A 27238-nucleotide genomic window follows, 5' to 3' on the forward strand; every position below is an offset into this window, starting at 1 on the left:
CAATGTCGTCTTTGCACCGGCCTGCCAAAATAATATGCCGTAAATGTTCAAGCAATTTGATTAAGCAAATGCGGATGAGTTCTGACGGGCTGTATGGGTTTGACAGGTACTGATTCTTGTGCAACATGTCTTCAAATTATTTCACAAGACTGGAAAATTCAGATTGTTCGAAATGTTTCATCATCATGATGCCATGTTTTACTCGGTCTTGTGTGGCTTGGGACCAATATGCTGAGAGGAAGGCATGGTAAAATTCTCGTTCACTGTGGCAATCGTGAATGATCGATCGCATTCTTACAGCTGGTTCATTCTCTAAGTAGCCATACATAAATTCTAATCTGTGCTCTAGTGACCAGTTGGGGGGGAAACAATGAGAGAATTGATGAAGCCACGCTTGTGGATGAATGTCGTTGCCAGAATTCTTAAATGTTTTGAATTTACGTGTAGTAATGAACAGCTTATAGTCAAAATCATCGTGTCGGCGGGTCGCATATCGGTCATTGTTACGTCGTTTCGGCGGTTCTATCTCAAAATTCGGTGTGTTGTTATTTTGTGGCAGTTCCGTATTTTTATGTCCCTCTTCCCGTATTGGAGTGCGAGTGTCCTCTGAAATACGTAATTCTTGTATTACCTGTGTCAACTGATCTTGTACTTCCCGGATTTCTCTTCGGTGTTGCATATTAATTTGATTCTGATTTTGTTTGAATTTCCTAATTTGTTCGAACTCTTCTGTGACATTAAAGACTACCGGTTTTGTGTCATTCAGATTATCATCTACCTTCGTAGATAAATTATTTAGCTGATCCGAAAGTTCAACTACTTTCTCTGATAATGAACTTATGTCCTCCATGTGTCTTTCTGAACCAATTTTCAGAGTATCTACTGTGTCCTTTAAGTTTTCTTGAGTTTTTGCAAGTTGTGTAACCGAATCGGTAGATGCAACTGAGTCAATTTTAGCTTGCAAGGTCTCATGATTTTCATGAACAATTGTTTGCAGTTCTTTTATGGCTGCTTCGTGATTCTGTAATGCATTTTCATGCCGCGAAAAAATTGGTTGGAAATGCTCACAAATTTGTGTTTTTACGTCATTACAGACTTTTTGACATTTCGATTCGATTTTATATAATTCAGTAGTTAAATCTTCACGTGTTTGTTCAAGCGTATGTTCCACTCAGTCTAACTTTTGAAGCTTTTGCTCCATTGCGTCTAACTTTTGCTGTGTTTGTCTCTGATTTTGTTCCATTGTGTCTAACTTTTGAAGATTATGTTCTATTGTGTCTAACTTTTGAAGCTTTTGCTGTGTTTGTCTCTGATTTTGTTCCATTGTGTCTAACTTTTGAAGATTTTGTTCCATTGTGTCTAACTGTTGCTGTGTTTGTCTCTGGTTTTGTTTCATTTGTTGCATTAATTGCAATAATAATGTATTAGAGTCTGGAATCTGATCCTCTATGCTTGTCGGCAGTGCATTTGCACCGGCAACATTCACAGTTTGACAAGCAGAAAATGTGTCTCGACTTATTTGAGAAAACGATGAGGACGCAAAACCTGAATGTACAGTATTTGCAAGATTGTGTCCTGTCATACCGGATTCCTGACGCGAGCTGTTGCCGACCGATCGATCGATAATGCTTCCCTGTTCACTAACTGTTTCACTTCCTACACCATTATTTGCAGCCCGCTCCATTTCCCTATGCACTATTACCAAATTACTACTTTGAACATTTGTGAATTTATTACATGGTGGCGCTAACACATTGCTTTCGTCTTCACTGTCATTTCTCAGTTTACTTTGTAGCCTAGTATTACGTTTTTCACACGCCATTATTGTCACAATATTTCACACGATAACACAGAAAAGCACAATTTGAAGAGCAAAAATAAGAGAACACATTAACATAGCACTGAAAATAATATCTAGTTAATTGCAAGCGAAGCTGCGAAATACTTAGTATATGCGTGCCACAACTATTTTACTGTACAACAATGAAAGACTGCAACTACAAAGGAAATTCTCTCTATGATTACGCGCTAGCAATAAACAAAGGCTACACTAACTACACAAACTACAAGAAAGATTCCAGTGAGGTATTCTTCTTGGCTAAGGGGCGACATATGAAACGTCCCATTTAAAAATTTATACAGGACTGTGCTTAAACTAACACACAATATTTTTAGCGCAACGCAATCTGACTTTCAAAAATCCCTACGAAAGAATGGCCCTGACTAACATTAACATATACGTTTCACAAATCACTTACCTCACAAAAATCTTCGTTACTCAAGCTACTGCAATACAGCGAGCGCCACTACTGCCAGCTAAATAAAAGATTCAAACTACTGAAGGCGCTAACTACTGATAGGCATAGTTAGCAAATGAAAGATTTTAATAGAGAACAAACAATGTATTTCCCTCACTAGTCATAATATATATAGCAGTTCATGACACCAATTCTTACAAATTTCAAAACTCCGCCATCTCTCTCCCCACGTCCACCACTGCTGGCGGCTCACTTCCAACTGCGCAACGCTACGGGCTGTTAGCATCCAGCTGCCGCTGTCCAACACTACAATGGCAGACAACAATGCAAACCAGCCACAGACTGCACACGGCACAGCCAGTGATTTTTATACAGAGCGCTACGTGGCGGCGGCGTTACCAATAAAAAACCCTAAACAGCCTACTTACAACTTGAAAACATTTCTTCGGAGACGGAGATTTGGCGGAGACAGCCTCGTGGAGCAGCGGTCCACTTGAATTTATCTCATCGGTCACCACTGTTCGAAAACAAGCGTTAAGATTGCTTATGAAGTCGCGACAACCTACTAAAAATATGTGGCCTATTGAAAGGCAGGCAGCGACTGTCCAGTTGAAACCTATGTCGGCGGTCGGTACAGCAAGTTTTCCATCAACTCCGTTACGAGAGTTCTGGAACCCGTACAGATAATTGGAACAGAGATCAACATAAACATCATTTAGGGCATTTTATTGCTCATGAAAACCACACATTGCGTGTTGTACCACCATAATGCGAGACCTTCAGCGATGGTTGTCCACACTGCTGTACACACCAGTACCTCTAATACCCAGAAGCACGTCCTTTTGCATTAATGAATTCCTGTATTCATTGTGGCATACTATTCACAAGTTCATCAACGCACTATTGTTCCAGATTGTTCCACTCCTCAACGGCTATCCGATGTAGATCCCTCAACCCTCAGCGTGGTTGGTGGATCACGTAGTCCATAAACAGCCCTTTTCAATCCATCCCAGGCATGTTCGATAGGATTGACGTCAGGTGAACATGCTGGCCGCTCTAGTCGAGCGACGTCGTTATCCTCAAGCAAGTCATTCACAAGATGTGCACGATGGGAGCGCGAATTTCCGTTCATGAAGACAAATGCCTCGCCAATATGCTGCCGATATGGTTGCATTATTGGTCGGAGGATGGCATTCACGTATCGTACAGCTATTAAGGCGCCTTCCATGGCCTCCAGCGTCGTACGCCGCCCCACATAATGCCACCCCGAAACAGCAGGGAACCTCCTCCTCGCTGTGCCCGCTGGATAGTGTGTCTAAGGCGTTCAGTCTGACGGGGTTGCCTCCAAACACGTCCCCGACGATAGTGTGGTGCATATGTGACAGTCATCAGCGAATAGAACGTGATGCTAGTCTTGAGCGGTCCATTCGACATGTTGTTGGGCCGATCTGTACCGCGCTGCATGATGTCGTGATTGCAAAGATGGACCTCGCCATGGACGTCGGGAGCGAAGTTGCGCATCAGGCAACCTATTGCGCACAGTTTGAGTTGTAATACGATTTCTGTGGCAGAATCTCCTAGCCATAATACGTAGGTAGCGATCATCCACAGAAGTAGTGGCCCTTGGCTACTACTTCAACATCCTGAGCGAGGCAAGTCATCGAGAGTTCCTGTCTCTCTGTATGTCCTCCACGCCGGAATAACATTTTCCTCTAGTATTAATAACTTGCGCATATTAAGCGAGAATATAAGAATCTCGAGCGTTATTTCTGAAGACCAGATGTAACATGGCAGGCTGCATAAAAATAATTCTGTAGGGGCAAGTGAATCATACAGTATCAACGTATGTTTTAAGCAGATCTGAAGAAGGTGCTCAGAGACCAGAATCAAAGGTCTGACGACAACTTTTATGATCAGAGACTTGTATAAGGAAGGCAATTTGTGTGCTTCCTGGATCGCTTTTTCTGTTTCCGACTATGTGGCAGTTTGTGTGCCAGGCAGCCCCAGAAAATTTTCTTACACTCAGCATCGCTTAGAGTACTGCTGTGAAGCGAGAACTACGAGCGGTAGTCATAATTTTTTTAAATTATTATCTGGATAACACGCTGCAGTGACTGAACTAGGCAGTCATTAATCTACCTCTACGTACCTATCGTTCAATACGATACATTTTTAGCAACGATGGATGACTTGCGGAGGCCTTGGTTGCAGAAGTCTGGAGTTCGGCTGGTCACGCTACGTTCGTCCTTGAAAATCAACTAACCGACATTCTGGAAAGGCTTGTCACAGCTGAGGAAAGAGGAAGGAGTTAGTAGGTGCCACCTCAGAAGAAAATAATTGCGAGGAGGGGCTTGTGGAGTATGAAGGACACAAATCGAGAGCCAGAGGCAGCACCATGTGTGTGCAGAATACGCTGGGACGTTGTCGTGGAGCAAATGCAAACCACTGGGCAGCTCACCACATGATGAACTCCCGGAAACTCGTTAGGACATTTTGGTAGTGTGCTCCCGTGGCATCAGTGACTTGTGCCCGTTGCGAACGTAATATGTAAACATCGTACCACGACAGTCTCAAAAAACTAATTGTCGTCCAACTTGTCCAGTGATGGTTGGGATCTTCGGTTTATCCGATGGTGGTGAACGCCCATATTTCCATTTGTTGCTTTGATGATTTGCCTTACAAGGAACACCCTGAGTGCGAGGTCGCACGTAAGGCTCACTAGAAAGTGTCTTACTAACAGCCCTGTTAGCAAAAATGTTAATTGCTAATGACTCCATGTAAATTTGGATGGAGGTGTTCAGGAGGTGCCGAGCTCAACCTTCTACGGGTATATGTATTCCACTTTGAAAATGGACATCGTCTGAACTAAAGAAATATTGGAAATAAACCATTAACTTGTACCGAACGGAAAATGCAGGGCCACAGTGATCACAAGTGTTGACAGCATCAAGCAGGATGTTCAGCTAAACATCCCCTCTTCAAGAATGCATATAGAATAATATTGAAAATATGACGAGACCTGATAGTATGTGGCTACATGCAGCCGTATGCGAAACAGTCTATTGTGGAGTTTATCGTGAAACTGGCTATCCTTTAAGGCGTAGCTGGAGACGTGTGTTAGTATGTTTATAGGCACAGAAATATAAATATCCAGAGGCTGAATTTGTCCAGTGGTACGAACTGCAATGTACACATTTTTCAGGAGCGATAGTTTGCTCTCAAGATGTATGCCTTTTATAAGCAGACCAGGAATCTAAGAGAAGCAAGTTACGAGTATTTTGACCAGCTACACGCCAAAAGTAGTGTTCATACCCTAGCTATAGCTCTCTCATAAAATATTATCCAACTCTGTTTTGCTGTGACTGAAAAATATTCCCTACTGCCCTAGCAAGATCGTAGGGACCAGATCACCATCGGCTTCTCGCAACACAATACATAAATTTCCAGCCAATTTAACATCCAGGTTAACAGTCGGTATAGTTGTATACGAATGCGTTTATTCATTGATGTTAGTTGTTCTCGATGTAAATCTTCTAGCACCTCTAATTTTCAGGGTTCCTTTCATACGTATTTCCTCTTCAAATCCTGATTGATCGGGAATGCAATCTCATTGCTGAACGATGAGATTAATTTGTTTATGTCATCTACAAATATTCGGGTGGATTCCACAGTTTTTTGTGAATCGTCAAGTTGGCGCTTTGTTTGAAATTTCGTTAGTTTTCGTCTTTAAATTGTTTGAAATTGTGCAGGCATCAACTGCTTCCTTTTAAATACCTGTAATCTATGTGTGTGCAATTTCATGTACCTACTGTGGAAGGTTACTGTCATGCACATCCTACAAATCGTATCTATCATTCTTGAAACACAGAAATATCAGTTCATGTAACAAGTGCACCTTGTCCTCCCTTGAATCTCTCGTTTTTGTTGCAGACTGCATAGTCACGATGCTGCTGACTTATTCAAAATCTTTCACAACCCTTCTTCACCATGCTTCGGACAATTTTCCACGCACTTAATTGTGTTTAGTACTCACTCTTTGGACAAATACGTTCCACTTTAGCTTCTTGTCGGACAGGGAAGATGAACTACATGGCTAGACACCTGATTCAATGTAATTTCCACTTGCTAAGCAGGTATCGTCATTATTGTACTCATCATGTACATTGCTCGAACAGTTAGGCGTATACGACACCACACATTCCACTGACTCATCTTTCCTCTGCCACTTCTTTCTCAATTTGCACAATCCCTTGGGTTCCTTTCTGACGAAATGTAAACTTGCGCAACTGTTGTAGACATAATGCAATGTTCGCTTCGTTTACCGTTGCCATTGCTCTGCTCCGTATCCACACCACTAGCCGTTTAACACTATTGTGAGCTACTCGACGACTAAGCAGTTCAACTACGCTCCATAGCCGACGAGGCCAACGAGGAACGCAGGCCACGCGGATACGTCACAGCACGCGACGCTCCAGGTATTACGAGTGTCAGTAGCAGTCTCCGGTGTTGAGCGAGTAACTTACAGACGAGTTTAATAATTCTTGACTGCAAGTCTAAATACATGTTAGCTTTCGATGGCACACGACGAAGTTAACGTCTTTTATTGGTACCTGATTTCCTGCGCGTACTGCACGGAGCCGAGCGTCCATGAACAGTGACGGACAAGCCGACTAGTGTGACGTCACAAGTTCGTAACAGAGCCCGTATGTCACGTGGGCCCCGGTAGCTTCAAGCTGTATTCTCCATTGGTTACCTGCAGTCCCTCAGCTTGTTGGCATTAGCAGCCAATATTGTAGTTGCAGGGTGAAAAAAGTCGGGTGTAGAATCACATACACATCATTGGCATTGCGTTGCACTCAAAGGGTTCCTTGATAGGATCATAATGATGCACTGATTGCTATTCTATTGTGATTCGGTGGCTAAAGATTTGGATTGGCCAGATAGAGCTGCAATATTTCCGGTGTTGACTCGGAGTCGCTTCTTGAACGGGTGTAAGCAGTAGCGCATTCAACTGACGTATGGTTATCACAGGAAAAAGGTCTGCCGCTTCATGAATTTTACCTGGTTGTTTACACTGAGTCCGTCTACGTCACCTACCAACTGTGTCACATATTGCTGCTTAACGGCGTACATATCCGACTACTCGTTATGGATTGTTACAGTGATGCAGAAAACGAATCACCACACAGCACTCAACTTTATCAGTGGGTTGGATCACTTTGCTATCTAACCTCTGGCGGAGGTCTCCGATGCTGTGGCGCAGAGATTACAACTGCCAACATTTATCTGTAAAATACCAAAACTTAGTTACGTGATTTCATTTTTTCACGGTGATAAGTAGTATTTCATGACAACTCTCGTAAGTGTGTAGTGGTCTAAAAAATTTGGGAAACTTTTACTGTTGTACGATGAACGTTTCTTGCTTCCTGCGGCCATGACACATTACGCTGACGTGACTGAAGTGGTATGAGACCTTCTACAGTCACGTCCGACCTCCTTTTGACCGACGGTATGCAGCAACTCGACATAGCAGAGACTTCAAGCATTTCCAAGTCCCTTGCACAAATACTGAGCCCAATCATTTGCTCGAATTGTCCAGAAAGTTCTTCATCTACACCTACGTGATCACTCTGCAGTTCACGATAAAGTGCTTGTCAGAGGGTTCATCGAACCACCTTTAAGCTACGTCTCTGCCGTTTCACTCTCGAACAGCGTGGCGTATTGTCATCTACAAAATTCCATCGTTGTTTGGGAGCATAAAGTTCATGACCGTCTGCCAATGGCCTCCAAGTCATGCAACATAACGTTTCTAACCGATAATCGGTTAAATTGGACCGGAGGACCTAATCCATTCCATATAAAAACGTTCCATACCATTATGGAGCCAAGATCAGCTTGCATAGTGATTTGTTGACAACATGAGTCTATGTGTTCGTGGGGTCAGCGCCACATTGGAATCCTACCTTCAGGTCGTACCAATTGAAATAGGGATTCACGTGACCAGGCCACGGTTTTCCAGACATCTAGGATACAACCGATATGATCATGAGCCCAGGAGAGGTGCTGCTGTCATTATGCCAGCCGGTATCCAGGCGGTTCTCTACATGGCATACTGTGAATATCCACGTACCGCCTCAAATACAAGGTATGTCGACATTCAGAACGTATAGAATCCTGGGAGATTCAGCCGTTACAGTGCTGGAGAAAGGTTTGAACTGACGCCACAGACAGTGGCGTAGAATAGCCAATTTGAAGCTTCCCAGCGAGGTTACAGGAGAGATTAGGAGGGACATCTGCCGAATTTTAACGCGAGGTGCACAAAGAAACTTTAACATGAGCTCAGCAGATAGGAAGGCTCTTAGATACTTGAGAGTGGACAAAGACCTCATCATTTAACATGCGAAAAAGGGTGACGCTAACATCCGTCTCTCACGAACTGAAACCAACAGAAATATGGAGGCGGTGCTCGATGACCCTGCTTCTTTGCAAGCCAAGAGAGGATCCGACTGGCAATATCCCGAGATAAACTTTAGACCCTCTCAAGAAGAGCTCTATTCCTTCAAACTTATTAAGAGGCTACGCCAGTAGGCTGCAGTTCCCGCAAGGCTATACGGCCGATCCATGTTACATGTGGATTGGACTCCACCCAGTAGTGAGCAACATTCGAGCTCCTGTCTGTTTTCTGGCCAAACATCTTACAACGCTGTTGGGAGATCTCATAGGCAAGTGTGAGCCCCGTATCCGGAATTCAGAGGACTTCATAGGACCCCTGAAGACAAGCTACAACTGTTGGATCTTTTGGTTAGCTTTGACTTTGTATCTTTGCTTAGGGAGCCAGCTCTGCACAACTCGTTAGAGCTTATCAGCAGCCAGTTTGAGAAAGACATTTTGAATTGTTTAAACAAGTGCTTACTTCTATTTATTTCTTATTCACTCACTAGTATTTTGAACAGGTGGACAGTGTCGCCATGGGAACTCTCTCTTCCACGGTGGCCAACTATCTTATAGAAGACTTTGATGGAGAAGCACTGCAGTCAGCAAGTCTCAAACCTTCCTGCTACTCGCGGTATGTAGGCGATACACTTGTGTTGTGGCCTCACGTGACTTTACCTTTGTTTCTCCGGCATCTGAACTCGCTCCTTCCGACTGTACAGTTCACACTGGAAGTGGGAAAAGAAGGCATATTACCATTGCTGGATGCCATTGTCAGAAGAAAAGCCGATGGTACATAATGTACAGCGCTAATCGACTCACACAGAGTTGCATTTGCAGACGACAAGTTGTCATCACCCTGCACAGCGCGGTAGAGCCTTACGCACTTTGGTGCATAGAGCACCTGTGATCTCAGCTGCCGACAGTTTACCTGGTGAGCTACAGTACCTAAGAACGGTATTCCAAAACTAAGTTTATTCCGGAAGACAGATACACTTTGCATTCCATTCTAAGCAAGTTCAAAGTGGGGACGTAAATCAAGATGCGGAGGCGCCCATTGCAATGGCTTTCTCGCTCTGTTTTGGCGGCATTTCTACAAGAATAGAAAGAATCCTCTAAAGGCACGACATAAAGTGTGCTTTTCGCCACCAGCAAAACTGAGGAATTTATTGTGCTCGATCAAAGACGAACTTGAACTTAGGAAACGTGGTGTGTATAAGATCCCATGCCAATGTGAAAAATCGAATAGTGATCAGACTTGCCGAACAGTGCAAGAACGCTGCATCGAACACCGTCGACATACACGCTTGGAGCGACCTGATAAATCAGCGGTAGCCGAGCATTGCTTGGATCCACGGCGTCGCATGTTTTATGATAAGACTGAAATTTTATCCCCCGGCGTCATCTTTCCGTTGTTAAGGAGGCCATACACACCCGTGCGGCGGCATCTTTTCAACCGGGATGCAGGTTTTCAATTAAGCGAAAACAACAATTTTCTACTCATGACTCGACGCAACCTCTGAGATTTAACTCAGCTTTTAACAACAAGAGAGTCCGGCGGCACAGTCATTTGTCACAGTGGACGCGCGAGAGGCCGTTTTGCATCTCCCAGCAGGGAGCACTCGGAGCGCCGCTTTCTCTCTACTGCGGCTGTCTTCCCGTGCACGCGTGTTGCCTGCTCCTGCCCTGACGCCACAACACGATTGTCATCAGTCGCTTCTCGCAAGACAGCAGCAAGTGCCACCACCTGAGTATGTCGAGCAGTTTCATCTATGAAATATTGTGCGATTTACAGAATACGACCCGTGAAGTGTATTTGCAACATATCCGTCCGGAAAGCCTAGAAAGTCACATTCAGAATACTTTCCCACACTTGCTCATAGAATTTAGACGCAGGCAGCTGGGGTATACTGATTCCGTTCTGGCAGAGGTGAGGAGGGGGCGGGTGAGTAGGAAACTAGTGAAAATAGTCTTTTGAAACCCATAATCAGCACCAAGAACTGCTCATGTTTTATCTTCCTATTTGCATAGCCACGACTATGGTCAACTATTGGCGGCTAGTGAAGCAATGAAATCTGATGATAACGGATGGCTGATAACAATGACTATTCCTTCTCCCTGGATCTAGAACTCAACTGTTAAACGCCAAGCTATATATGAACTGTCTGTGAAATACTTCCCCGTATGTGATAACGTTTTGGAGCAAAATCTTCCATCTTCCCGGTCAGTATATCAGAGAGATGTGTATCGATGACATCGTGCCAACTGTACTGAGCACATGTCGTTGCCTCTTCCTTTTTCCGTTTTGAAACTAAAATGGCCAGATAATGGCCCTGAAAGAAAGGTAAATTCAATTTACTTTTATTTTATTTTTTAATATGTATTACTTGTGAATTCGATGGAATTGACTGTCGTGACAGAGAACTGATCTACTGATTACGAGTGGCAATTTGGATGTTGCAGTTGCGATGTGTACAGTCATATCTGATGGGATAGCTGGCAATTGTTGGTAGCCAGGACAACGAAAGCGTATTTCCATTTAGCGGTGCGTGTTAACCGGTTGTTTAATTATTTCAGCCACCTGTGTTATCTTCATGTTCATGGTGTTTGCTTGGAGAGTACGCAGGCTCTCCCCAACTGTATGGGTCTGCTGCACACATTTACATGCTTTACTACTGTAGATTTTCTCAGATGCCCGAGGCGTATGAGTTCCCATGCGCAGCAGATTGTGGCGACTCCGAAAAGCACCAGTGGCCATCAGCGAAGAGATAAGAGAGGCCAGAGAGACACGTGAACAGCCTGCTAACACGAACGGCGACGAATGTCGCAACCTCCTGTCGCTCCTACTGCAGCAGCGGAAGACCAGCCACTCGTGCTCGTACTTCATCAGTCACAACTGTAAACATTGCAGCATACAGTACCTATATGACACACCGAGACGTCTGAACCACTGCTGGCAATCACCAATGTATGTCAATATTTCCCAGTGCAAGTCAAGTGAAAATTTTATTTAATTCCTTTGCTGATTTCTTCATTAGAAATCTTCTATCGACTTCAATCTCTACAACAGTTTCTCAACAAAATCGATTTGCTTGTCTTTATGTCAGAGTCCATCTCGTTTCGCAATTTCCCAGGATTCCGCCTCGAATAAACAAATGTTTTGCGTTGGCGATTTATATAATTTTTTCTTTCTTTTTCATTTTTTATCTGACCAAATAACGGTAATAATCATATTGACTGCTTGCTAACTTGTATTGTCCTCTGCCTTATCTATTGTGTGCTGGAACCCTCATCATAGATCATAGCTCCCTGATTTTTTTGCTTTTGAATGTTAATCCTAAGAACCTGGGTTCGATTCTCAGCTGGGTTAGAGTTTTTCTGCGCTCGGGGACCGGCTGTTGTGTTGTCCTAATCATCATCATTTAATTCCCATCGACGTGCAAGTCGCGGAAGTAGCGTCAAAACGGAAGACTTGCACCTAGCCAACGGGAGACCCTAGTCACACGACAATTACATCCCCACCTATGTATGTCCTTTCCTCTACACTTTGTCTCCCATTTTTTTAGCAACTTCCTTCAGTTAATATAAGCAGCCTTGTCTAAGGCCTTTGGTTCACTCTTTATTCTTCAACCACCAAAGTGGATATAATCTCCAACATATTCACTCCCTGTCCATTTTCTTCGTCCTCATTAACGACAATTAAGTGCTCGAAAACATCTTCTTCCTTGTTATTTAACCACTGAAAGTCCATATGCTAGATTAGATTAGATTAATTATCTATTCCATAGACCCAAAACAACGAAGTATTTCCAAGAAGTGAAGTATAATAAATTTTCATTAAAATGGTCTACTGCACTCATAGACAAATTCATGGATGGAATAGAAGGATTTGCCCACCAAAACTTCTTTTAAATTATGTTTAAATTTTGCCTTGACAGAAACTAAATTCCTAATGGTTTCTGGTAACGTATTGCAAATATGGGTTGCTGAATACTGGGCTCCTTTCTCGGCAAGAGTATGTGATTTTAAACGTTTGTGTATATTGTTCTTATTCCTGGTATTGATACTGTGTTCTAAGCAGTTAGTTGGAACTTCATTAAGGAATAAAAATTCTGAGAAGATCTGGTTGGTATGCTCAATTCTTTTAATAGGTTTCGACATGATGTTCTTGAATTTACACTACACATTACTTTTATTATACGCTTCTGTACTCTAAAATTTTTTTCTCGATTTGTGGAGTTACCCCAAAATATGATACAATATATAACATAATAGAGTAAAAATAAGCAAAATATGCCAGTTTGTTTATATTTGTATCTCCTGTGTCTGATAGCATTCACATTGCAAACACAGAATTGTTTAGGCGCTTTAGCAAAAATGGTTCAAATGGCTCTGAGCACTATGGGACTTAACAACTGAGGTCATCAGTCCCCTACAATTTAGAACTACTTAAACCTAACGAACCTAAGAACATCACACACATCCATGCACGAGGCAGGATTCGAACCTGCGACCATAGCGGTAGCGCGGTTTCAGACTGAAGCGCCTAGAACCACTCGGCCACACCGGCTGTCGCGCTTTAGAAATTCGTTAGTATGTCGCTCCCAACTGAATTTATTATCAAGTTGTAATCACAAGAATTTTACACTCTCAACTTCTCCTATTTCCATGTCATCATATTTTATACTAGAAGGAAATCTCTTGGGAGTTTTGAACTGCATATAGCGTGTCTTTTCAAAGTTTAATAACGGTGAATTGGCTATGAACCATTTATTAATGTCAGTAAAAATTTTATTAGCTGCCCATCCTAAAATTATATTTGATTTACTATTTATTGCAATGTTTGTATCATCTGCAAATAAGACAAACTTGGCATTTGGTTATGTAACACATGACAAGTCATTAATGTACACAAGAAAAAGTAGTGGACCTAGTATGGAACCTTGAGGAACACCACATGTAATTTCTTCCCTCTTGTCTGAATGCCTGCTCCTGAAGTGTTGAATTGCTTGCCCAGAAACATGGAGGAAAAGGCAGCTAATTACAGAAGCGGAGGAATAGTGCACTGAAAAACACGAATTTTGTAACATTACTGAGAAGCAATAGTTGGCCACACCGAAAGCTTAAATTGCTTAAAGGGGTGCGTGATATATAAGCAGTGACCCAAGGTTAAATTCCATTACCTGACAACAATGAAACCAGAATGTAGCAACTTACTGGTAGTCTGCACTAATAAGGTTCAATGTATGCAACTACAGCAAGTATGATACGAGGGAGCGTTTACAGTTGTGAATGCTAACAGCCTAGCCCAAGTAACTCAGCTGACCAGCTATACCCCAGTGTCACAAGCAAACGTTTGCTTGAGGCTCGTACACTTATACCTTTAACCAGCGTACACAGTTCCAAACATGAAGCTCGATTCAAGAGAAACATTCACAACAAGCTTGTGATCCAATTACACTAGAATTTGTCCGTAGAACTGTAAGATTCACCGTTTTCTATCACCGGAACTGGTCCCATCAGGCAACGTACACAGTAGTATCAAGAGACACAAGGCAACCACTTCACAGCGCCACGAGCCATCTCAGCAAAAGAGAGCCGTGGTCAACTAAGGCAGCTGCAGCGGCCGACTGGCTACGGGCCGGTCACCGCACCCCGTGTGGGCCTGCGTCAACATTCCAAACTCCACGCAACCGCCCCACCTCTGTCGCCCCGCAACTCCGACCTCTCGCAGTTGGGTTTTATAATCGTTATTTTTGTTGTGGTCTTCAGTCCAGAGACTGGGTTGATGCAGCTCTCCATGCTATTGTATCTTATGTAAGCTGCTTCATCTCCCAGTACCTACTACAGCCTACATTCTTCTGAATCTGCTTAGTGTATTCATCTCTTGGTCTCCCTCTACGACTTTTACCCTCCACACTGCCCTCCAGTACTAAACTGGTGATCCCTTGATGCCTCATAACATGTCCTACCAACCGATATCTTCTTCTAGTCAACTTGCGCCACAAGCTCCTCTTCTCCCCAATTCTATTCAATACCTCATCATTAGTTTTGTGAGCTACCCATCTAATCTTCAGCATTCTTCTGTAGCACCACACTTCGAAAGCTTCTTTTCTCTTCTTGTCTAAACTATTTATCGTCCATGTTTCACTTCCATACATGGCTACACTCCATACTAATACTTTCAGACACGACTTCCTGACACTTAAATCTATACTCGATGTTAACAAATTTCTCTTCTTCAGAAACTATTTCCTTGCCAGTGCCAGTATACATTTTATATCCTCTCTACTTTGACCATCATCAGTTATTTTGCTCCCCAAATACCAAAACTCCATCACTACCGTAAGTGTCTCATTTCCTAATCTAATTCCCTCAGCATCACCCGACTTAATACGACTACCTTCCATTATGATCGTTTTGCTTTTGTTGATGTTGATCTTATACCCTCCTTTCAAGGCACTGTCCATTCCGTTCAACTGCTCTTCCAAGTCCTTTGGTGCCTCTGACAGAATTACGATGTCATCGGCGAGCCTCAAAGTTTTTATTTCTTTTCCATGGAGTTTAATGCCTGCTCCGAACTTTTCTCTTGTTTTCTTTACTGGTTCCTCAATATACAGATTGAATAGCATCGGGGAGAGGCTACAACCCTGTCTCACTGCCTTCCCAACTATTGCTTTCCTTTCGTGTCCCTCGACTCTTATAACTGCCATCTGCTTTCTATGCAAATTGTAAATAGCCTTTCGATCCCTGTATTTTACCCCTGCCACCTTCACAACTTGAAAGAGAGGATTCCAGTCAACATTGTCAAAAGCTTTCTCTAAGTCTATAAATGCTAGAAACGTAGGTCAGTATTGCCACACGTGTTACAACATTCCTGCGGAATTCAAACTGATCCTCCCCGAGGTCGGCTTCTACCAGTTTTTCCATTCGTCTCTAAAGATTACGCGTCAGTATTTCGCAACTGTGACTTATTAAACTGATAGTTCGGTAATTTTCACATCTGTGCAACCTGCTTTCTTTGGGATTTGAATTATTATATTCTTCTTGAAGTCTGAGGGAATTTCGCCTGTCTCATACATCTTGCTCACCAGATGGTAGAGTTTTGTCAGGACTGGCTCTCCGAAGGCCGTCAGTAGTTCTGATGCAATGTTGTCTACTCCCGGGGCCTTGTTTCTCAGGTCTTTCAGTGCTCTGTCAAACTCTTCCCGCAGCATCATATCTCCCATTTCATCTTCATCTGCATTCTCTTCCATTTCCATTATATTGTTTCCAAGTACATCGCCCTTGTATAGACCCTCTATATACTCCTTACATCTTTCTGCTTTCCCCTCGTTGCTCAGAACTGGGTTTCCATCTAAGCTCTTGATATTCATGGAAGTGGCTTTCTTTTTTCCAAGGGTCTCTTTAAGTTTCCTGCAGGCAGTAGCTATCTTACCCGTCGTGAGATAAGCCTCTACCTCCTTACATTTGTCCTCCAGCCATCCCTGCTTAGCCATTTTGCGCTTCCTGTCGATCGCATTTTTGAGACGTTTGTATTCCTTTCTGCCTGCTTCATTTACTGTATTTTTCATTTTCTCCTTTCATCAGTTAAATTCAGTATCTCTTCTGTTACCTAACGATTTCTACTAGCGCTCGTCTTTTTACCTACCTGATCCTCTGCTGCCTTCACTATTTCATCCCTCAAAGCTACCCATTCTTATACTACCGTATATTGTTCCCTTACGCTCTCCCTGAAACTTTCTACAACCTCTGGTTCTTTTAGTTTATCCAGGTCCCATCTCCTTAAATTCCCACCTTTTTGCAGTTTCTTCAGTTTCAATCTACAGTTCATAACCAATAGATTGTGGTTAGAGTCCACATCTGCCCCTGGAAATGTCTTACAATTTAAAACCTGGTTCCTAAATCTTTGTCTTACTATTATATAATCTATCTGAAACCTTTTAGTACCTCCAGGGTTCTTCCACATATACAACCTTCTTTCATGATTCTTGAACCAAGTGTTAGCTATGATAAAGTTGTGCTCTGTGCAAAATTCTACCAGGCGGCTTCCTCTTTCATTTATTAGCCCTAATCCATATTGACCTACTACGTTTCCTTCTCTTCCTTTTCTTGCTGTTGAATTACAGTCACCCATAACTATTAAATTTTCGTCTCCCTTCACTACCTGAATAATGTCTTTTCTCTTATCATACATTTCATCAATTTCTTCATCATCTGCAGAGCTAGTTGGCACATAAACTTGTACTATTGTAGTAGGCGTGGGTTTCGTGTCCATATTGGCCACAATAATGCGTTCACTATGCTGTTTGTAGTAGCTCACCCGCACTCCTATTTTTTTATTCATTATTAAACTTACTGCTGCATTACTCCTATTTGATTTTGTATTTATAACCCTGTATTCCCCTGACCAAAAGTGTTGTTTCTCCTGACACCTAGCTTCACTAATTCCCACTAACTTTAACCTATTCATTTCCCGATTAGGGGATCTGTCATTCCACGCTCCGATGCGTAGAACGCCAGTTTTCTTTCTCCTGATAACGACGTCCTCTTGAGTAGTCCTCGCCAGTAGATCCGAATCGGGGCTATTTTACCTCCGTAATATTTTACAAAAGAGGACGCCATCATCAATTAATTATACAGTAAAGCTGGACGCCCTCGGTAAAAATTACGGCTGTAGTTTCCCCTTGCTTTCAGCCGTTCGCAGTACCAGCACAGCAAGGCCGTTTTGATTAGTGTTGCAAGGGTAGATCAGTCAATCATCCAGACTGTTGTCCCTGCAACTACTGAAAAGGCTGCTGCCCCTCTTCAGGAACCACACGTTTGTCTGGCCTCTCAACAGATACCCCTTTGTTGTGGTTGCACCTACGGTACGGCTATCTGTATCGTTGAGGCACGCAAGCCTCCAAACCAGCGGCAAGGTCCATGGTTCATTGGGGCGGGGGTGTTAGAATCACCCTCTTCAAATTCTCGCAAGGAGATAAGCGCAATGCTTGTTGTTGTGCATACGATAGCGTATAATATTACTTGAGTTGTATATTATTTACTCCTTAGTGATCCATTTGTACCGCTAATACGTGTTTGCACTGTTTTGACATGCGTGTTACTTTGTGAGTAACTGATCACTGGTAAATCTTATTGCTGACAATACGCTGTTACTCATCACTAGACTGTTTGTCCCCAAGTATGAAAATTACCTATTTACACTGGTACCTGCCAGAGTTCCCTTCCCGCGTGAGAACTCCGTCATTATTTTGTAGGCGTTTCGAATTTGGACTTAAGCCCTCAAGAAATGGATCGCAATACGTTAAACGAGCGCGTGTCCAGTGGAAGATTTCTTCTATTGACTAATTATTTCGTAATTTTACTGTCAGTGATGTATAAGAAAGTGTTTGTATCGACATATTCAAAGATGCGGCTGTAACTGATTGCTTCCACACAGTTTCTTGACGGAAAGAGGTAGATATGTTGCATCAACCACATTAACTACATCAGCGATCGAACCTAGAAGTCATCAACTTACACAAACTCGAAACTTGTGCTATAGGTTCACGATTTGCGCCGTGACCTTTCAAAAAACCGGAAGAACCAGGTCTTTGTGTTCACACCGCCATTCGAGCCTGTGCTTTATTAGTCTGCTCGGGACCCATAGGACTCACGCTTAGCAGTGTTATGGGCCTGCAACTCAAGGCACTGTCGAAAGGTTTCTCATTTTTAACAATAAGGCCAACTACGTGGCTGCGACCTCCACCTCATTTATCTGCAAATCATCTGGACTTGTCCGTTCCAGACGCGGGTTGATGGTATTTAAGGCGTGTTGGGACAATAGCAGAGCGGGTAACACATGTAAATATCCTAGAGGGTACTTCTCACACTTCTAACACTTTCACTGGCAGCCACGTAAACCTTACAGTTTCTTAGAATGTCGGCCATTTTTATGTACATCAGAAACCACACAATGATGAAGACCGGTCGAGCACATCAGTAAAGTTGATTTGGTATTTAAAAGAGGGAGGCATCATAACCCACCAAATGACAGGATCGACAGTGTTCTCCATGTCTCGTCAATGAACGAGATTGGCAGCCAATGTGTTAAACTAGTGTACCAATTAAAGCAAATCCAGTACTCGTGACAGACCTACTTTCTGTACATGTTTAGTTTCTGTTTTGATTCTGAAACTGCTGCTTTGTAGCGTACAATTTGGTTTAAATGGTGTGGCATCCGAAACCAAATTTACCGATGCAATTGCTTTATTCTCATTCACTGTATTATAATTTTCTTCTAACTTTTAGAGTTTCTTTCTGACTTTGTTTGCGGGGAGGCAGAAACTATCCAAACAGTTACATCTTCCTTGCTGGCTGATTAGGTACAACGATCTAAGTAGGCAGCCCTTTATTAATCAAAACTACATGGTCTCTGATTGCGATTGACAGTATTCTGTTTTCGTTCGTGTCTTTTCCATACTGAGTGGTGTGCTTTAGAACAGCGTAGTACTGCTGTTAACATCTCTATGCTGGCAATAGCCACTCTCAACTGACAGCGCGGCTCCTCCAGTCGGAGGCCTGAGTCCTCCGTCGGGCGTGGGTGTGAGTATTGTCTTTAGCATAAGTTAGTGTAAGTTAGATTAAGTAGTGTGTAAGACTAGGGACCGGTGACCTCAGCAGCTTCATCCGATCGACCCTTACCACAAAATAACTAACTAAATAAATAAATAAAAATAAAAAACAAATAAATTAATTAAAAAATAAAAAATAAACAATTATAAAACTAATGATTGGTCACGGTTTCCCTTTGAGAGTTCATCGCTTGTAATTATACAAACTCGCCCCCACCACCTCGACTGGAAAATGTAAGAGATGAAAAGTGCACCATATTTCGTGTTACACCTGTAGCGTGGTTACCACATATCACTCTTGATGCAGCAGTTATGTTCCCGCCACGGATTGTTAGCCACGGCTGAGATGTATCACCTGATAGTCACAGTCACTGACATCTTCAGTTTGTGAAAAATAAGCACAACGTTTTGGCTGCGGCACTTCGTAGTGACGAGGCTATATCTCAAACAGTGCCATCAGTGTAGCACAACTGGACGCAGGAAAGGAGTCTACTGTAGCACATTTATATGTTGCACCCGAATATCATTTTACAATCGATGTATATCTTTGACAGGCTTTATATCGATAACTGTCAGAGCGCAGACCCAGAGATACTGTTTCTGTTCTGAGATTAGTATAGTGTTGGAGGAAGAGAGCGCTTGGATCGTAGTTGCAGGTAGCTGTAGGTAAGTCAAAATTGTTGAACATGGAAGCAGAAGTCCTCATGCATGCAACGCAAAGATGTTATATAATTATGATTTATGTTTCGCCAACGCATTAGTATAGATGAGTTGACTGATAATTGGTAATTGTTAAGTAACCCCAGAATGTACGTAAACTGTTTGCTAAAAAGGATAGTTAGATATTTCATTTTTGTAATGCTTCTAAAATTTGTTTGATAATTTGCATTTAGGTTGGATTACTGAGGTTAGGTAATACGTGCTGTTTAAATCTCTTTGTTTGTGAATAAATTGTGAGTAATGGAACTTTAGTTGTAGATGTTTTTCAAAAGACAAAATTAACATGCAATATAATTTTTCTAAAAAAACTCAGTAATTCACCAGTATCAGTACCGCCTCCCTGGTAAAGAAGTTGGATTTTCTAAAGAAGTTGGATTTTCTTAAATGTTCTCGTTTATCAGCCAAAAGAGTTTCATGTGCTTTTCAAAGTATTATGTTCAGCATTGCACACTGCTGTGCCTGTAGCTAGCACATTCCTGGTTTTCATGAGAGACCAGAATATAACGCGTTACTCCGTTGCTGCTTTAGGGGTAGGACTATTTAATTTATTTGTTATGCTCACAGGGACCAAATTATCATTTTTGAACAGGGTCTGAGGATTCAGTGCCTAATGGTCTGAGTGTATTTTTGCAGTAACTGTATTTCTTTATTGGTACTGGGAATTGCATTCCCCAATCGATTCGTGTAAAGTTTCGCTAACAATAAAACAGAGTGAGCACGACTATTCGAGTTTTGTATCCACTCCACAGTTCAGATGTTCATTCAACGTAATCTCTAAGTTCTTATTTTTTAAAAGAAAGTTATAACAGGGGCATGACTTTAGACAACGTCTGGAACCTATTGTGCTTTACAACGTTATTGCCTAACAAGAAAGTATCGGAAAGTGTTTGACACAGTCGTTTCCAGTAATTTTGTGCGTGAATCCTTAGACTTCTAGTATATTGGCAATTGCAGTCTGAGAGAGTTTTTTTTCTAAATTATCTATATTAACCTTTTCCTCTATCGAAATATTTGATCTGTTTCCCATTTCCACGCATTCTTTCTGTACCTCTGATTTCTTTTTAATTTGTGGAAAGTTCCTATGCGACCAAACTGTTGAGATCGTCTGTCTCTAGGCTTACGCACTACTTAATCTAAAATACGTACGCTAAGGACAACTCACACACTCATGCCCGAGGGGGGAACCTCCGACGGGGCAGCAGCGCGAGCCGTGGCAAGGCGTGTACGACCACGCGCCTACCACGCGCTGCACTGATTTTCGCATGCTTGCGATGCCAGAAGGTAGAAATGTCCTTGCGATGTTTTTGAACGAAGTAATTTCGGAAGACAGAATTTCGTATTCCAGCTTCCATTTTATCATTTTCTATATAGGTGTCATCGCTGTCAGCGAGCCCTTGGATGGACGACGTTGTTCCATTGACTTATTTTCCGTAGAAATAAAATACGCCTGGACTTTTTGATAGCTCAAAAGGGAAGAATTTTGCTTCTGACTTTATTGAACGCTTGTCGCCTTGCTGTCCACAGGCTGTTTTAGACTTCGTTCATATTTTGTCAGAGATAGTTCTGTAAACTATGAAATTGACATGCGCCTCCTTACGTTGTCCTCGTGATTGTTTATCGTACGATATGGTTGACTCGAAGACGCGAGTGATAAGGTTGACCCGCCTAATCTAAAAGGTTTCCCTTTCCTTTTTCGAACACTGGCTCCCATCCAAGTCGTGTATGAGACCTCCGTGGTAAATATGTCTCTTGACTTTAGGAGAGTATAAGGGTATGTAGAGCTATGTGTGACGTGGTCGCATTTGAGTTGTACAATGGAAAGAGTACGGACAGCATAAAACCCGGTGGCGGCACGTAGCCCACTTGTCTCAGGTCACACCAATAAGACCGGCGGGAATAACGTCCTTCTGCAACAGATGTTTCATCATCAGCAGTTTCACATGCCCTTACGTCTGACACATTGCGAAGAATGTTCGTAATTTAATCCAATATACTGCTGCAAAGTGTAGTTATCACATACTTCACGCTACAACCACCTCCACCTCTTTTTCTCTTGTCGGCCACACAATGACGGTGAAAATATCTTGGTACTGGCTTACCTCCAAGTCGAAAGCCATCGCTTAGGCACGAGTTAATGGCCTCGGATACGGAGGCGGTAACTGCCTCCGTGAAATCTAAGTAAGGTTATTGAACCAAAGTGGATCGTTTCCATCTGTGACCAACTTCCGTGGCTTCAATCTTACCTGCACATGAAACAGAATAAGTATGACTATGTTTTAGACCTTGTAGACATTCCTGTACCTAGATTCGATTGTCTGCTGCTGACAGCTCCAGTAGTTTTAAACGACTGGAATTTCTAAGCAGAAATATCTCTATTTGCGTTTGATATTGTTGACAATTATGTGTCGCAGATTACAGTCTACGTTTTTACTAAATCCTACCCGCTCCTTTTCAAAACGTTCTGTAGGTTTTCCACGCTGATGCACTGCTTTACAAAATAGTCTGTATTATTTTTGGAAAATACGTTTCGTACATGGTCACAACATACTTAGTCCTTGCTTCTGATTCTAAGCGCGTCCCCCATCCACTCTATAGGTAATGGACAGAAATCCTTCTTATCATCAGTTGATTAAAGTGCGCCGGCCAGTGTGTCAGAGCGGTTCTAGGCGCTTCAGCCTGGAACCACGAGACCGCTACGGTCGCAGGTTCGAATCCTGCCTCGGGCATGGATGTGTGTGATGTCCTTAGGTTAGTTAGGTTTAAGTGGTTCTAAGTTCTAGGGGACTGATGACCTCAGAAGTTAAGTCCCATAGTGCTCAGAGCCATTTGAACCATATTTGTCCTGATTATCTCTCATTCTACGTACTTATCTCATCAGAAAGTATGATGTTCTTCTGGTAATAAAGACTTCACCACCGATGTTTCTAGTCTTATACTTCGTCTAATACTGCTATGTATTATGGTGTCAAATAATCCGTTCCAAGGATTACCCTTGTGTAAATGAATGAGTGATGTTTCCCTGGATTGTTCTGCTCTTAATATTTTGTAATGAGAGTGTATTTCCACTCTGCAGCAGAATGTGCGCATATTTGAAACATCTGGTTGGTTATAAGTATGTGCTGGATTGGGACTCGAATCATGGGCTTCTACCTTTCAACAGCAAGGTTTTTACCGTAGGAATTATCCAAGCATATCTCATGGCAAGCTCTTCAGATCCACTTGCGCCATTACCTCACTTCCAACCTTCGAAACTTCATAAATAGTTTCATGTGCATCTCGTGGGACTAGTTCTCCTGAGAGAAAAGATGTTGCGTAGATTTCGCTTGGCAACAGCCTTGGGAGTTTCACTCTGCAGTGGAGTGCAACCTGACATAAAACTTCCTGGCAGATTGAAACAGTATGGCAGACCAGAATTCGCAACATTTCCCTCCGCTGGCAAGTGATCCTCTGCCTGAGCTACATACGCACGTCTCAAACCCCATCACAGTTCCACTTCCGCTCATTTCCTACCTCCCTAATATAACAAATAATCTCCTGTATATTTCACGGCGCAATCAGTATTGGAAGAGAGGATTACTTCCAGAAAGAATGTTCACTATGCAATGTTGTGTGCAGTGATTTGAAACTGATTGCCTAATGACCACGGTCTCAAGTTTGATTGCTAGGCCATCACTTTCATCTCCAATGACGCTTAAATTATTTCTTAGACATGAACTGTCTTTTTGTGATCTAAAGCTAAGGTTATTCGTCTTCATAACAGCTATAGATAATCCGCTTATGGGCTGTTTATTTGCTGATGTAGAATACCCTCGTAACCACGGCACGAGTACTAACTATCTTATTAACTGCTTGAGTAAGGTTTAATTATGAATCGGGACCCTAAAATACTCCAAGTGGTAATGCATATTATTAAATCTGCACCCAAGATAGTTGCGGAATACAAATAGCATCTATTTTAAGCCTTCTAACCAGCTTCTAAATAAAGATTATAATCACTCCTGACTACAGCGTTACAAATGACGAACTGTGGATTTAACCCTCGAGGAAAACCAGCAGCTTCCATCCACTTATGCATGGGACCAAGGATAGTCTCTCAATGCTGACGAAATACGCCACAGCAGCACCCAGTGTGTTCGGTAGCTACTTGATGAGCTACTGCACAACTTGTGCTGTCAGGACACCGAGAAAATCATTTTCCCAACTTAAGTGCTATTTTCCAGAGAAAACATTCGAGCCTTCAACAACAGGAAGTCCTTCAGGACACGGCTGGAACTTGAATGTGTGTCAGCTCCAGTCTGAACGAGTGAAATGGCTCTTATTGGTTCAGTCGTAATATCAGCAGTGACCGGCACCTTCTGTTGTTAGGTTTCGAGGGCGAAGTTGTACGACTAACACACATATACCTCCTGCTCCTAGAGACCACACTTTCATCACAGTCGGTCTGTTATCCTTGCGTGAAGTATAGCCACCTAGACCAACCACATCGGAAGCTGTAACAGCGTGAGGGTTCAGAGGCCACTCCGATTGTATGAGAGACAACACAGTTGATGCCCCAGAGACTCCAGCACCGACGCAGGCCGGGGGCTGTAATCTAAACTTTGTCGGTTTCCACCAATGCGTGTTCTAGCTCTTTATGGTCTGCGCCACATTCCGTCTGCATCCGTACATAATAAGCCCGCGCCCTACGTCGCCAATAATACAATTAATTACGTGGCCTGAAGTCATCTATGCGGTCTTAAAGTGAAAGGAACTGAGGGGAAAAAAGTGTGGCTAAAGTTAGATGAGTTCTAGAATCTTGTGACACTGTCATTAGTAAAATATGGACACTATTGAAAAAATTCGTTATCACTACTCAATACAAGCAAATGCATCACTTCTGCACAGAATCACGTAATGGACGACTAACCTAAAATAGTTAATAAATTAAGCAATGCCCTTGTTGCTGCTGCTCCTACTTCATGGTGGTTGGCGTTCGTTGTCTATTACTGGACTGCTTTCACGGAATTTCTCTCGCTTATGAGAGACACGTGAACGAAAACATTGGAAATTTTAACACAAAAGACAGTATGTTTGGCTAAGACATTCCTAGACATTACTGTTATCGTTTCAGTCTTGAACCTATTTGTAAGCACTGTTACTGGAAGCCTCCACCGATAAAGTGAATTTCATGTGCTATGAGAACTGGATGCAATTTCCACGTTCTACCACGATAGCGTATATACTTATATTATACTACTCACAACCAGTTTTTTACTTGCTGATATTTGCCACTGTATCTGCAAACTACACCATAAATCCGTGACGTAGGCGAATGCTTTGTTGATGTATTTTACGATTTGATATGAATAACAATTACTTATGCCTCATCGGCTTGGAGCAGGTGTTTGAACCGGACGCCACTTCGGCGATATGCGTGTACTTACATAGCCTAGAAGTCCTATCAAGGAACAATATGTATTTCCTAGAAAATTTCTACATCGTTGAGAGGTGAAGTTTAGGTTCCAGACAGACTGAAATATTCCAAGATTCCATAGGGATCCGAACTCGCGATATTTTTTTCGAAGAGCGCGCTTTACCACAAGGGCCGTTATTTGACAGGAAGTGTCAGTATCAGCTCCATCGATCCCTTCTCGTAATTCAGCTGCAATGTTTTCAAGAACTTTTTTCTAGTGCTCTCAAATGACAATGCTTCCGGGTTATCCATATTGATTCTGCGTCTACTTGAAATGCTCGGTTGACGGCAAGGTCTAGGTTGTCACTAACATGGCTCCTTCACATTATTCATGTTGCCAATTGCACCACGGATTTTTATTTATTTACTTATTTTTTATTTACTTTCTTTCAGTAGTCAGTCCTTTGACTGGTTTGATGAGGCCCGGCATGGATTCATCTCTTGCGCTAATCACTTCATCACAGACTAAGACTTGCACACTGCGTTCTCAATTATGTGTTGTATGTGTTCCAATTTCTGTCTTCTCCTACAGTTTCTATCCTCTACACTTTCCTGTAGTACATGTAAGTTATTCTCTGATGCCTTTCCACATATCCTTTTAACTTGTCTCTTCTTCTCAGCTTTTTCTGTGTGTTCTGCTTTTCGCCGATTTCGCGGAGATTCTCTTCATTCCTTATCTTAAGAGTCGAAATTATGAAAATTCTTCTGAAGCGCCATGGCTCACACTCTTCGATCCTCTATCCTGCAGTGCACAACTCACTACCACATAAAACTGATCGCCCACATAATGAAATTCGTCGATTCGAAAGGTCCTGCTGTAGAGAAGACCTATTACATCCGCATGTTCCAGGAAGCTTCAGAAATAGACAAACATTACAATAACTTCGACAGTGAAGAGGAAAACGTCAAGGTTAATGGATCCTTGATTGCCCTATTGCAGCAAAAAACATTGCCGATAGCAAGGGAAGAAGCACAGCGCTAATAACCACAAAAAAACCTCTGATGTTGGCGCGCCAGGCACATGTAATGAGCGGCCGCGAACTGATATTCAGTCCACCCCCCAGAAATGGAGGGAGAAGCTTTGACAATGCCAGCCTTTCATGCTGGCGAAAACAAGAAAAATCACCAACAAATGTCGTCGGAAGAACCGGAGGCAGAAGCCAACACACAGTTTGTCAGCAAGTGGCCATAAAAGCGTTAACTATTTTGAGTTACTGACAAAAATTAAACTGGACCGCCAAGCAGACGAAGGGAAGGAATCCTGCTACCTTTGGAGCAGAATAACATGATGAAAAAATTAGGATGACATTACAAAAATCAGAATAGCGCAGTTTGGAAAGAGAACGATGAATCGTGTGTCGAGTAGTTAACAGAGCTGTATAAAGGTAAAAAATTACCAGAATGTTATGAAAGATCAGAGGTCATTATACAAATAAATGATGCAACTCTTTCACATACAGAGACAGAAGAAGCTGTAAGTTTGTTAAAAATTGGAAGTCTCCAGGGAAAGATAGGACTCCTAATGAATTACTGAAATATAGAGAATATCCAGTAACTTAGTAGTTAACCAAGTTGATTGTAATGTTCACTGCAAAATACATGCAGCACCTTAGGTACTGGATCCTGTGGCCCTATTGAAAGCTAACAGATTTGGTCCCTGTGAATATAACAAATAAATAAAATTTTCTTACCTCTAAAGCAACAACGATGGACCGTGTTATATTCTGGTCTCTCATGAAGAAGAATAAAGTATACCAGCT

Source organism: Schistocerca gregaria, chromosome 1, assembly GCF_023897955.1.
Source record: "Schistocerca gregaria isolate iqSchGreg1 chromosome 1, iqSchGreg1.2, whole genome shotgun sequence".
Lineage (NCBI taxonomy): Eukaryota > Metazoa > Arthropoda > Insecta > Orthoptera > Acrididae > Schistocerca > Schistocerca gregaria.